Source organism: Hibiscus syriacus, unplaced genomic scaffold (genome assembly GCF_006381635.1).
Source record: "Hibiscus syriacus cultivar Baekdansim isolate YM2019G1 unplaced genomic scaffold, ASM638163v2 tig00116962_pilon, whole genome shotgun sequence".
In the NCBI taxonomy this organism is placed as follows: Eukaryota; Viridiplantae; Streptophyta; class Magnoliopsida; order Malvales; family Malvaceae; genus Hibiscus; species Hibiscus syriacus.
In genome coordinates this window covers 7,823,036-7,837,701 of record NW_024063488.1, presented here as the reverse complement: position 1 = coordinate 7,837,701, position 14,666 = coordinate 7,823,036, and the positions used below count along the sequence as shown (strand labels likewise).

The 14,666-nt window shown below is 34.3% G+C and overlaps 1 pseudogene; it reads left to right on the top strand.

Moving 5' to 3' along the window:
• Nucleotides 1-1,340: 1,340 nt before the first annotated feature.
• On the top strand, nt 1,341-11,749 carry LOC120190575 (annotated as a pseudogene).
• The last annotated feature ends 2,917 nt before the right edge of the window (nt 11,750-14,666 follow it).

Genomic DNA, 14,666 nt, shown 5'->3' with positions numbered 1-14,666 from the left:
ACATTAGGCTCAACAAATCTATAAATTATTGAAAAATTTATCTTCAACCAAAGTCTTAAAAATAGTCTATTAAACACGTCATATTTTTTTCTCTTGTTATAATTGTACGGAATATTTTAATATTTTAAATATTATCATTACATTAAATGAATATTTGTTTTGATACATTTCAACAAATGAAAGTTTTAAAATTTAAACTAATAATCTAATCAAATAATTTGTTATTGACTGATTAATTGAATGGAATCAATTCATTTTTTTTACAAACGGTAGTTTACACTAGCTTAGGCTTCCTCAGTTAATCTCTCTATCGCATCAGTGGGGGGATGCATGAACTCATGAAGACCGTTCGGGAGCTTTCAGGCATGTTTTGCGAGGGCATCGACGACCTTGTTATTCGTCCTCGGAACGTAATTAGTTTCCACTCTCCGGTCTCTTTTTAATAGCTCGTCAATGTATTGCATGATGGTTGGGTTTGTCCCCTTATTCCTATCCTTCCAGATCATATTAATTGCTTCCTTGCTGTCTGATTCCGCTTGAATTTGCTTTAATCCCATCTTCCATGCGGTTTGCAACCCGATGTATGTTCCCCATAATTCTGCTTCAAGGGTATTACAAATTCCCAGTTTCTTGGTAAACCTAATTATCCATTGTCCCTTGTGATTTCTGATGACTCAACCGCAGGCTGCTTTGCCTGAGCGTGTATTACGGCCCCCATCACTGTTTACTTTAAACCATGGTTCCTTTGGCGCTTCCCATTTATTCGAGATGCATGTTCTCTCTGGAGCTCCTTTTGGGTCAGGGGCATCCCCGTTTAGGATCTCTCGAACCAGGTTCTTTCCTTCCTCAATAACGTTCACTCTTTCTAGCATTTTCGGGTCGAAAATTGTTTTGTTTCGTCTTTTCCAAAGTGCCCAGAGAATGGCACTGTATAGTACTTGCCAATCGTCCTCACCATTTCTTGCAAATTTGCTGCTCACTAGGTTTATTTTCATCCAGGTTTGTAGATCGAAATTGAAGAACTCCATCTCCTTTCTAGAATCTATTAGTTGTTTCCAGGTCTGGTAAGCTACTGGGCACATTTTGAGTACATGGTCAGTGTCTTCATTGTAATTCCTACAGTTCTGATAATTACTCTGTTGCCATGTGCCTTCTGACTCTTTGTATGCTAGCCAGAGGAAAGTCTTTACTCTTGGTAAGCTGTTGTGATTGGTAATAATCTCCCAGACTTTATAGTGTTGTACTTGTTCAGTATTTTCGATCATTTCGTAGGTTGATTTGACTGTGAATCGACGACTCTCTGTTCCTCTCCAACCGACCGAGTCTTTGAGCTCCCTATAATGGGAACTGGATTAGCTTCGAGGTGTAAAATTGCTTTCTCCGAAAGTAATGGTCTTATATCATCCCAATTCCACTCCCCGTTGTTGGTTATGAGCTCGTAAACTTTCCGATCATCCCCTCTGAATGCCCCTGCTTGTTTGCAGTGGTGTCCAAGGTCACAGTTTTACAGCCAACGGGTACCATTTGATTCGAAAAAGTTTAGAAAAATCACGTTTAAATGAAAAAAGCCCACATAAAAAATCCAAGTAATATAATATCGGGGTGTTTGGTAAACAACTTTTTGAAGAGTTTTTAGTTTATTTAAGCATAAATAACTTATTGATAGTTAAACCATTCATTTATAGTGTTTAGTAAACATTTTTTCACGCAGATTGTATAAAGTATGGTGAAAATGAAAATAAATAAGAAGTTAAATAATATATTTGACCTTATTATTTCCATAATTACATATTTGTTGTAAAATCTCATTAAATCCATCCTAATCCACTTGATTCTCTCATTATTGCCATAAATGAATTTTATGCAACGTCTAATGATAAATTAGTGAAATTTTATTTTATTAGTCTAATTTTTAATTGTAGATTCTAAAATATATTTTAGTTAAGAAAATATAACAAAACATGAAAGTAAAAAAATATTTAAAATTATTAAACTCGTGAATATTAAATTTAAAATATATATTAAAAAATTTCAAAAATATTCACGAGTTTTCTTAAGAAATAATTTTACTCAAATAAAGACTAAAATATTATAAAATATATATGTACTTAACAATTAAATGTATCATATATTTATATTTGTTATTTTACTTATATCAATTATCAATTAAATTTTATTAAATATTTTTATATAAACAGTAAATTAATTTATCAAATCAATTAAAGTAATAAATTATTTGCCAAACATCCCTAATATCTGACCCATTCCTTTTGTTTAGGGATGGCAAAAAAATCCGAACCCGACGGAGAAAATCGAAAACCGAATTAAAGGGGTCGGGTTTGGGGATGATAAACGGGGACGGAGACGGGATGGGGAAAACCCATTTATTTTAAATGGGGACGGGGATGAGGACGGGTTTGGTAATCCCCGCCCCGATTACCCGATTACCCGCCCCGATACCTCGTCCCGATACCCGACCTGATAAATATTAAAAATAATTATTTATATATATATATATATATATATATATATATATAATATTAATAAATTTAATTTAAATAAAAAATATATATTTAATTTAAATATATATATATACCCGGCCCGATTCCCGGCCCAATACCGACCTAATACCCGTTTAAATAACCGTTTATGCTAAACGGGGATATCCGTTTCCCCGCGATTTTCCCCGATTACCCGACGGGGATCCCCGTTTAAAAAACCGCGATTTTTTAAACGGGGACAGGTACCAGTGTTTTAAACGGAAACGGAGACGGAGGGACCAATATCCGACCCGAACCCGGCCCGTTGCCATTCCTACTTTTGCTTAACTGATTCTACTGTTACGCGATAATCTATGAGCCACCGCCGACTTGCCGAGGAGTGTGAATATATTAAATAAATAAATAAAATCATAAAAGGTAAAACAGAAATCCCTTACAGACAAACTCACAAACACCCCTGTTCTCGTGATCCTTTATATCAGTTTTCGTCATATCTCCATAGGGGCATTTTTGTCTATCACTTTCCCGTGTGCCCTAAATTCGACTTACGCCCAAGCAGATTCAAATAGTGCAGAAGTTATAAGCAAAAACTCCGAAGCCAGCAAGCCGAGATTTTCTCCTTCTTTCGCGTATTTTTTTAATTTTAGGGTTTCATCTTTGGAATCCGGAGCGTTTGGCAACGGGAGTTCCAACGTTCTACAAATGGTTAGCAGAGAAGTATCCGCGTATTCTGGTTGACGTAATCGAGGAAGTACCGGTGGTGGACGACGGCATCTCCATTCCGGTGGATACGAGCAAACCTAACCCTAATAGAATCGAATTTGATAATCTTTATCTCGATATGAACGGGATCATTCATCCTTGTTTCCACCCCGAGGACAAAGTACGTAACCCTCTCAACCCTCTTAACTTCCGACTTTGCTTCCAGTATCATATTTCGTTTGAATCTTCTGAATAAATTCAATTTGGTGAATTTGATTTCATCTCATGCAGTCCTCTCCAAGAACTTTTGAAGAAGTATTTCAGCGCATTTTTTATTACATAGATAGATTGTTTGTTATGGTCCGCCCTCGAAAGCTTTTGTTTATGGCTATTGGTGAGTAGCTATTAACGTTAGGTTTAGCGATACTAAGATATTTTTAACTTAGAGATAAAACGTATTTTATATTTATTTGATGATAGTAACATTTTATATGGAAAATACTGTAGACGGTGTTGCCCCTCGGGATAAGATGAATCAACAGCGGTCTAGGCGTTTTAGAGCAGCCAAAGATGCTGTAGAAGCGGTACGTTTTCTTATCATTGCTTGGGTATAATATATATTTTGTCTTTTTTCACATGCTAACCTGCATACTGGATGAAATGTTATACCAGCAAGAATTTTTGGTGTCGGTATTTCATATTCTCAAACACTTGACTTCAATTAAAGAATTTGTTGCAACAAAAGGCTAAAAGAGCCAATTTGGTTATGTTTTGTTCTTCAACTTTTCTTTTGCAGGCAGCTGAAGAAGCACGACTTCGAGAGGAGTTTGAGAGGGAGGGCAAAAGGCTTCCTCCCAAAGAGGAAACGCTGCTTTCTGATTCAAATATTATTACGCCTGGCACTTCATTTATGGCTGTTCTGTCAATTGCTTTGCAGTACTATATCCATCTTAGATTAAATTATGACCCTGGTTGGAAAAATATAAAGGTAGTTTTAAAGTTATGGTTCTTTCTATTTTTTGGTTGATTTCTTTTGATATTGTGGATAGTTTTGGCCTTTCCTCTGACTTTCATCTCTTTTAAGGTTATTCTATCTGATGCAAATGTTCCCGGTGAAGGAGAACATAAAATCATCTCATATATACGGCTCCAAAGGAACCTTCCTGGTTTTGATCCAAATACACGCCATTGCTTGTATGGTTTGGTATACTTCTCCCTCCACTACCACCATATTGGATTTAAATTTTTTATAGTTATTTTGTTGGCCATCTTTACAGGACTAAATATGTGTACTCTGCTAATTGTTGACTATTGACAGGATGCTGATTTAATTATGTTGGCCTTGGCCACTCATGAAGTTTACTTTTCAATCCTTCGAGAGGTATGTCATTTAACATGTAGATATCTATGATTTGAGAATCATTATAAATTGTGTGAAATGTTGATTTAGTAGCTTTTAGCTGAGATTTTACTCATTTATAGGAATGAAGTGTTGCAAGTTAAATGATTTCTTTTTCACTTTGAAGAATCTTTTGTCTTTCTGTTATTGTGCTCCCTTTTTGCTGAAAGTAACATGTTTTATGGAAAATTTTCAGGTTATCGTCAACCCTAGAGAAAAAAAATGTATCCTGTGTGGTCAGATGGGGGCATAGAGCAGCAGATTGTGAAGGAAAGGTAAAGCGGAAGGCTAGAGAATTTGATGAGGAAGGTGATATAAAAGCTGCTGACAGAAAGCCATATCAGGTAAATCTTTACATTTGAAATAGTGACAAAAAGGTCTTTGATAACTTACAACTAGTTATATGCTTTCTTTGCAGTTTCTGAACATATGGACGCTCAGGAATTATCTGGAACATGAGTTCAGAATGAGCAATCCTCCTTTTGAAATTGACTTTGAACGTATTGTGGATGATTTTATATTCATGTGCTTCTTTGTGGGCAATGATTTCTTACCTCATATGCCCACGCTAGAGATTCGCGAGGTTTGTATATGGTTGAAGTAATTCTTCAACAATTGGCTTTTCTGTTTGTATTAATTTTATGAATGGATTCTCAAAAGTTTCACTTATAAAACTGAGGTTTAAGTAGGAAACTTTTTCTCTTTGATTTTGTTAATTTACAGGGTGCAATCAACTTGTTAATGACCATATACAAGAAGGAATTTAGAAGAATGGGTGGTTATTTGACCGATGGGAGCAAGGTCCCTGTTATTATCATTTGTGTTGGGTATGTAATATTCCAATCATCTAATTTCGTCAGACACACTAATGCTTTTTACTGCATCATTTTCATTTCAGCCAAATTTGAGCCGGGTAGAGCATTTTATACAGGCTGTGGGATCCTGTGAAGAACAAATATTCAGGAAAAGAGCACAATCACATCAGGTTTGTTGAGTTCAGGTTCCATGACTCTCTTTAGTTGAAACAAAAGTTCATTCATCTTCTAGGTTTTGTCCATAATTCAATTATTTCTAAGAAACTTGCTCATTGTACTTTTTTTAAAAATGGGTTGGACCATGCCTTGTGGTTTGATATCTCATGTGCATTTGGTATTTTTTATGTTTTCAGTCCTCTATCAATTCTTGCACAGCCAAGGAGATTATTACCAAACTCTTGTAAACTATCATGATTTGAACCCTGAAACTGCATCTTGTCTTTTATTCTGTATGTCAATATTACCTGTGTTTTTCAACTAGGTTATAGGCCATTGATCCTTCAATTTTCCATGAGCCTCTATGCACCGTAAATGAATTATCTGACTTGAGGATTCTAGGAATGGATGTATAAAAATCGACTTTTCTTCTTTGAAAATGAATTCAGTGGTAATTTGTTCTATATTGACACCATACAGCGTCAAGCACAAAGAATCAAGAATAGAAAAGCAGAAGTTATAAGAGGAGATGATGTTGAGCCTAAAGTTGAACCTAATTTGCTTGTTCCAGTTGCTAGGTTTAATGGTTCCCGTCTTTCATCTGGCTCTTCACCTGCACCATTTCAGCAAACAATGGAATCAAATGGTGATGGTTCCTCTGGTCGACCAAGCAAAGTGCAACGTTTAAATTCAGGGGCCGCTGTCAGTGCTTCTATTATCAAAACAGATGATAATATTGAATCAGACGTATGTTTTCTTCTTCAGAAGAGGAACTTAATGTAATTGTGGTGCCTTCAGCCATTATTTAGGACTCATATTGACTAACCTACGGTTTGGTATGGGCCTTATTGGCAATGAGTTATGAGTGTCTTAACTATCCTGCAATGTGTATTTACTGGACTGTTCTTACATTAAAATAATGACATCTGTTTCTTTCTTCCCATTTGCATCAGATACATGAGAACAAAGAAGAATTTGAAGCAAAACTGAAGGAGTTGAGCTGCAAGAAAACTGATGTTTTTATCTTCAACAATCATGAGGAAGACAAGGTTTTGTAATATGATGTTATCTATTCACAAGTAATTTAGGATTTTTTTATCCAGTTTCTACTAATATTTTGGGTATGGGCTGTAATCAATTTTTGAAACTCAGCTTGAGATTAGTTGTTTTTTTGAATTCAGCATTTATGCTGCATCCACTTGTCTTATCTCTACCAAGTTGAAAAGACATCGCATTGATTTCTAATTGTGTGTAAAATTTAATGGGCTTGGCCTAGTTTCATTCTTTTCCTGTTTTTTTGGTTGTTGAGGCATAGCATGCACCCTTAATGAAAAACCTTCGTTGTTCACTCTTCTCTTTTTAGAATGTGTTCCCTTTTTCAGTCTATAACTTAAGAATCTTGGTCTTAGCTTCTTCTATGGTTACTTGCTCCTGTCAGATTAAACTGGGAGAGTCGGGGTGGAAAGAAAGGTATTATCAAGAAAAGTTTTTGGCAAAAACTCCCGAAGAAATGGAAACAGTATGAAAAGATGTTGCGAGTAATTAGTTTTGTTTTTTGAGGATGCATGTTATGCTTTTATATTATTTTTGTCTGGTAATCTTATATGCTAGAGCTTATTTTGTTTAGGTTTTGAAGTTCACGGAAGGTCTATGTTGGGTCATGCACTATTACTATGAAGGGGTTTGTTCTTGGCGTTGGTGAGTTTCACTTTTAGTTTCTTCTATCAGTGGCTTTGAAGGGGAACTTGAGTGGGCCTTTTTGTGTGTTTATTTTCCTTCAGGGAATGGTGTATATTACTTTAGTTGGAAAGCATTCCTCTGTTTGCTTGTCATTGTTTCCAGCCTTCAGTTATTATTTTTTTGTGGGGGTCAGTGATTTTGGTATTTTAAGTTCTGATGCTAGGCACTTTATGGTCTATTTTTTAATCATTCAATTAGATTTTATCGTATTGTTTTTGGAATCACTCATCTTATTCCTTTCCGGATCTGTCGAGTTGATTTTCTTTTCAGCATCACTGTGCTTTGTTTTGGTGAGGTTGATTTGTTGATCAGGATTTCATATTTCTACTTTAGTAACCATCATTCTTTGAGTTGTCACCGTGCTGCCATTGGATTTTGTTGTTTCAGGTTTTATCCTTATCATTATGCACCCTTTGCATCTGATTTGAAGGACCTTGTTCAGCTAGATAGTCAATTTGAGCTGGGCTCCCCTTTCAAACCATTTAATCAGTTATTGGGGTTTTTTCCTGCTGCAAGGTACTGTTCCTCGTTTCAACTGTTTTCTCCTTGTAAGTTTCTGAGCCAGTAAAATACTAATGATAATTTGCTTTGCAGTTCCCATGCACTTCCTGAACAATATAGGAAATTGATGACTGATCCAAATTCACCCATAATTGATTTTTATCCAACTGGTATGCAATTTTGCAAAATGAACAGCATTGCATTTAGTTCTTAATTTCTTCCATAAGATCTGAAATTTGAACTTATCTTTTCTATCAGATTTTGAAATTGACATGGATGGAAAGCGGTTTTCATGGCAAGTAAGTTTTTATCTTTTACTCTCATTTGGTTTAGTATCATATGCCAAGTGGTTATTGAAGATTTTGATCTATTCTGTTGTTGCTTCCTCAAGGGTATTGCAAAATTGCCTTTCATTGACGAGGAGCAACTTCTTCAAGAGGTTGCGAAAATAGAACACACTTTGACGGTAGGACATTATAATCATCATTGTTCATATGTGTCTTCTCCTTTGTTAAGAATCTATTTGCTCTTTCAAAAATTGTTCCTGCTGTGTTCTAAATGCTACAAACTTATTCAGGAGGAAGAAGTTCGAAGAAACAGTACAATGTGTGACATGCTTTTTGTGGTGGCTTCACATCGTCTCTCAGAACAAATCTTAGCTCTCGACCATCGCCGTAAACAATTGATAGAAGGGCAACAAGTTGAGGTCGAGGAAGTCAAAACCGACTTGAGGTTTGTGTAGGAAAGCTTTAATCATCATGTGTTCATATTGCTAGATTATGCCCCCTCTTCCCTTGTGTTTGGTAATTTGTTCCAAGTGCTGTTTAAGTTTGTTGTTCCAAGTGCGGGTAAATGTCTATGGTTGAACCAGTACTCTTAATGTGCTTTAAATCTTGGCAATTTTTGAATCGTTGGTTTGTGCTTGATGCACTCTTTGTTATGTTGGCTGCACATTCCTTTCACAACAGATTCAAATTGCAACATTTTTGGACGGGACTTGATATATGTATTTCCGTTTTTGTTAGAAATGATAGAAGCTACGGGGTCATTCGCCATGTTGCAATTGTTGGACTAGTATTTTTCCTCTTAATCGTAATCCTGGTTGGTCTGTTGGTTTTTCTGTTTTTGTGTTGAGACTGTCAGTTCACAAGTAGCCCAGCAATTGTCTGTAATGATGGTCTTGTAGTATAACTAGAAGATCACTTTGAATTTAAGATATGGCCCACCATTTTGTTCTGATTTGTTTAGGCATTCCTGCAGTGATGGGATGAATGGTTACATATTCCCTTGTGCTGGGGACTCTCACCCACCTATATTTAGGTCTCCAATCAAGGACATGGAAGATATATTGGCCAATGAAGTCATGTAAGTTTCAGTTTGACTATGCATGGGACTGGGTATTTAATAAAGATATATTAATGGCTTTTTTGTCTTTCTGCTTTCCAGGTGTTGTATGTATAGAACTCCAAAAGCTCATAAACATATCCCCCGACCTCCTGCTGGAGTTACATTACCTCCTAAGGTACAGAGCATTTTAGTTCTCTACTTAATTGTAGGTGTAATCAATTTTCAGAAACTTCCTTTCAAAGTGATGCTGTATCATCTGTAATTTTATCTTGTCTTGCTTGTTTTGTATTTTCTGAACGTAGCAACTGATTGACTCATTAAAATGTTCTGGGATATGACCAAATATTTTGAAGCCGCAGCTGATTTTATAACTTTGTTAATATGAAATGAACAATTGACTTTTGCTGTGCTGACCTAAACATAGTCCTCAAAAAGATTATTGCTTCGCAGTCGATAACTTTTGGGTGTTATTATCAGCTCCCTTTATTTGGAAAACAGTCTCCACATACATGTCTACAATATTCTCAAGAAAAGTCATGCAGGAAACCAATATTATGCTTCTTTTGTCGACAAAAGATAACTAAAAGGAGAAAGAAATTGAGATGACTTTAGTGATAAACATCAACAAATGGGAAAATATTATTATCATGGGTGATTTCGTTGTATTTTTACTGATATTTTTTAGCAATGTGTTTCAGATTGTGCAAAGTTGGTGATTTTAACATGTTCTTGTTGTGCGTGTTTTAGTTTTTATGGTCTTTATTGATATATTTAGCAATGTGCTTCAGATGGTTTAACTGAGTGATTTATATTCCAAACCTGTATTATGGCATGAAGATTCTAGTAGGAGACCTTGGGAAAAGAGAGGATCGCCTGCAGTTCGGTTTACGGTGGAAAGGTCAATGTTCAAAATTTGCATTATATATATTGTTTCCAAAACTTCATTTTTTGGCATGGTGTTTGTCCTTTAGGTTTTTCTTGGTTAAGTGGAAAAGTGAGTAAATTATATTGAGTGTGCCTGGTAGGAAAGAAATGAGAGGGATAATAATTTTTCATCACATGTAAAAACAAATCATTCCAAATTGGAATGATAAGGGGGGGGGGGGGGAATGTGAGAGATGTAAGTTACTCAAAATTATGTATTTTTTACAAAAAAAATTAAGCTTTGAAAAATAAATATTTTTGAACTCACATCTCCCATGTTTTCCTTTCAAATTGAAATGATTTGTTTTCACACGAGATTGGAGAATGACCCCTCGTTTTCTTTCCTACCAAACACTCAAAATTTTCTTCATTTTTTCACCCCATCCTATTTTTCCAGGCTTTGTTTGGTTGGCTGATAAATGGTAGGATGGAATGAGGGAGTGGGAAAGTGGAAAGAAAATAAATTCTAAATGTGTTTTGGTAGGGAAGAAAACCGAGGGGAAAGAAACTGAGGGATGATTATTTTTCACCTTGTGTAAAAATAAATGTCAATTTGGAAGGAAAAGAGAAAATAAAATATGAGAGGTGTGAATTAGTTCAAGATATATAACTTTTAAAGCTCAATTTTATTCTTTCTATTGAAAGTACATTTTCCTTCAAGCACACCAATAAAAAGAAGAAAAATAAATTTTCATCTTCACTTTTTTACCTTTTAATTTTAATTTTTTCAATTTTCTTTATACCCTATGAAGCAAAACTTTAGTTCCAGAAAACAATATTGGTTTACATAATGTGTTTTGATTTTTTGTTTCAGGCATAACCCTCCAGGATCTATTTCTGGCCGTAAGCTTGGGATATTATCACACAGACTTATTGCTAAAAGCTTGTTGAAAGTGGATCGTAAAGGACTTAGTAATGATATGCAGGCTCTGCCATTATCAGTTACTACTGCTCCCTACGTACCACATGTAAATAATGGATCTCAGGGCCAGAAGGATGAGAGGAGACCAGCTTCTCCTAAACGAGTTTCTCGTGGAAGTTACCCTTTAACTCGGAGTCGGACTAGAATAGCTCTACCTAAGAGTCGGATGAGAACAGATCCTCCTGAACAAGATTCTTGTCCTCCTAAAAAAGATGGATCTTGTGCAGGTTACCCTTTATCACAGAATCATCCGTTGGATCTTCCCAATCCGAAGGTTTACTATCCTTACCCAATATATATTCCTGCAAATTATTTGCACTACCCTTCTGGACATCACCAGAATGGTGGAATGAGGCTCGTAACCATGCCTATGGCACAAATGTCAACTGTGGCTGATCTATATCCTTCTCCTCCAAGTGGTTACAATGGTAAAAATATAAGGCACCGGGCACATTTACACAGCAATTATCCGCAGTGGGGTGGTATAATGGCCCCGCAGGGCAACCTTAATGGCTCTGCAGTTATCCCTCTTCATCATCCTCATCAACACCACCCTAATCATCATCTTATTCATCAGGGGGGAAACCCTTTCTCTGTATTAGTCAGGAATAGGAAGTAGAAGTAAAACCCTGCTCCACCTGTTTAGTACAAAACACTAGAAGATCCTCTCCGTTGCCTTAGTTATTGATTTTTGAATTTGTTGCATTGTTGGGTTCTCAAGCAATTTTCAGTGTGGTACTTTTGGTCATAAAAGCAAAGGAGTTGCTTCATCATCTGATAGAGTCTATTAATGTTCTTTTTTTTCCTTGAGAAAATTATTAGATGTGGTGGTTCTGGTTGGCTGATCAGTATTCAGTATTTTGATACTGGTAGTAGTGATGTTGGGCTGCTGGGATCATTCTTCAGTAATAGTTGGAACCTCTCCACCATCATTAAAAATTAATTGGCGGTAATTTTTTTTCCAAGTTAAATAAATAAATTAATATTATTCTCTATAATAAATTGCCATTCGACTAGTAGCAGATATTTCATTAAGAAAATTAATTTTATGAAAGAATAAGTAGAAGGCGGTTTTAATGTCATGCTTTGTGGTTTTTCCTGACATTTTTTGTAAGCTTGAAGTTGCTCTGCCTACCCATCTATTTGTTTTATAGTATTTTGTTGATTATTACTCATTTTTATATAGAAAAGTATAAGTCTTGCGATTAATGGAGGTGTATATAATTAGGGTTGTTCAAAATCTGTCTGCCCGGATCTAAAAAAATAAGATAATTTTTTTTAAAAAATTACCCGGTCAGGTTGGGTGCCTGGCCTGACATTTCCTGGGTTAGGTCCGGGTCACAAAATCTAATTTGAAAATAATAAAATCGGGTATCGGGTACCTGCAAAATTCGGGTACCCGATTATCGGGTACCCGTAACATCCGGGTCGGGACACGAGCTAAGAAATCACCGACCTGGATGTTGCGGATACCCGGTAATCAGGTACTTAGATTTGCACACCCCTATATATAATCATATACAAGTAGGAAGGTTAAGTCGTTTTGTTATTTGGTTCGAATCGTTTAACTTATATATGTAATATATATATATTTTTATAGGTAGTATATTTTAAAGATTTATTGTAGTATATTTTAAAGATTTATTGGCCATTGATAATGAATGTTTATTTTTTTATATACATTATATTCGAATCAGGAACTTTTAGAGATAACAAGTGTTAACTGTTGAGATTATTTGGTTTATGTAATATATAAATAATATTTTAATTTTAAAAGTAATTTTATTGAATGGCTAAATCAATTTATGTTAATTTAATTAAATTGACTATGAAAATCTATCCATTCAATGTAATATATATAATATCAATTAATTAATTCCAATCGAATCGATTGACCTAACCATCTGTTGATACTATATACAAGAACTATTAATTCACAGAATATAAATGTACTTTTGATTTCCGGCCTTTTGCGATATGGAATGGGCCCCTCAAAAACGAAACACTTCCTAAAAAAGTAGTAATTGGGAAAGAGCCTCTCATACAGAAATAATGGCAGTCACTGAATGGATGTGTTTGCACTACATGATATGTACAAAGAAAGCCATCACAAAATGCACGTGTGCAGCGCCGAATGGTCGGGCATTGGATTTTGACTATTCTTCATTTAACTAATGAAAAAAATTGCATTTTGTAATATAATATTTTTAAAATTAACCATTATTAATTAAATATTATAAAAATTATTCTCTTAATTTAATTTATTATATTTATAATAAAATTTATATGAGCCTAATTAATTACATTAAATGAACATTAAGAAGACCTACCGTGTCACGCTACAAAAGCTCTTAAATATCTATAGAAACATCAGGTATTCGTAAGCTTTGATTGGTTCTTCCATTGAATTTCATAAAATATTTTATAAACATATTTGTTTCACATTGAATTGACATGAAATCAATTAATCATGCTCTATTCAATAAAATTTGTACTTTAAATCTTATTTAAAATATTTAAAGTTTAGTCATGTTAAATCAATTAATTGATGGGTTTTTAATGTAATATTATTATTAGAAAGATTTTACACAATTTTTTGTTAATTTTCTTTATATTACTCATACCGATTATGGTATGTAATACTTGCATTTTGGCCATGAGTAATACTTTCATATATTAAAGAGTAAACTATATCGGTAGTCATTGAACTTTTAAAGCAATTTTATTTTAATTATTAAACTATTAAAAATCCTAGTGCAGTTATTAAAATTTTATTTTGTTTTCTTTACGGTCACTGTCATCTGTTACCGTTAAGAGATATTGATGTGACACATTCAAATCTCTTAAAAACTTCTAATTTTTCAAATTTTAAATCCTCGTAAAAGTTGATTTTTCAATGAACTGAGTAGTCGTTGATTAATCCTAATAGTATAGTGGTTTTATTTGACTAAAAGATTAACATAGTTTGACTCTAAAATGATCCAACGATTGATAATGACGACAAAAAAGTTTTAGCTCTTAGTCTCAATTGGATTTGACTGGAAATTTAGGAGAGTAGAAGTTTTTTTTGACGAGTTTGAACTGAAAGAATGAGAAACGAAGAACATGAGTAATTTGATCCAACCGTAGAAGCGACATCGTAAAAAGACGCTAAACTAATAAAAATTTAAAACTAATTTTTTTATATGTCACCGTTAACCATCTTATCAACTTGGAATAAAACTATAATAATTTTCTAATCAAATAAAACCATTTTACTGTTGGAATTTACCAACCACTGCTTCGTTCATCATAAAATCAGCCTTTGCTATGGTTGTTAATTTGAAAAATTATGATTTTTGGAGGGAGTATAACTTTAACATGCCACGACAATATTTCTTAAAGATAACTGACGATAATGTCGGTAATGAAAACAAATTAAAAGTTTAATAATCGTAATAAAAGTTTTAAAAAGTTTAATAACCAAACTGTAAGTGCCTTGCTATAATATTTCATATACTTAAATTTCTTCTTTGAATATATATATGCCTCGAGAGATCCAGTGGTCAAAATAAATGGAATAAACTTAAATTTCATATACTTTCTATAATATTTTTAGGGCTTTAACAGATATATGATGAAAATACTTTCTATAATATTTTTAGGTATATCATCAATTT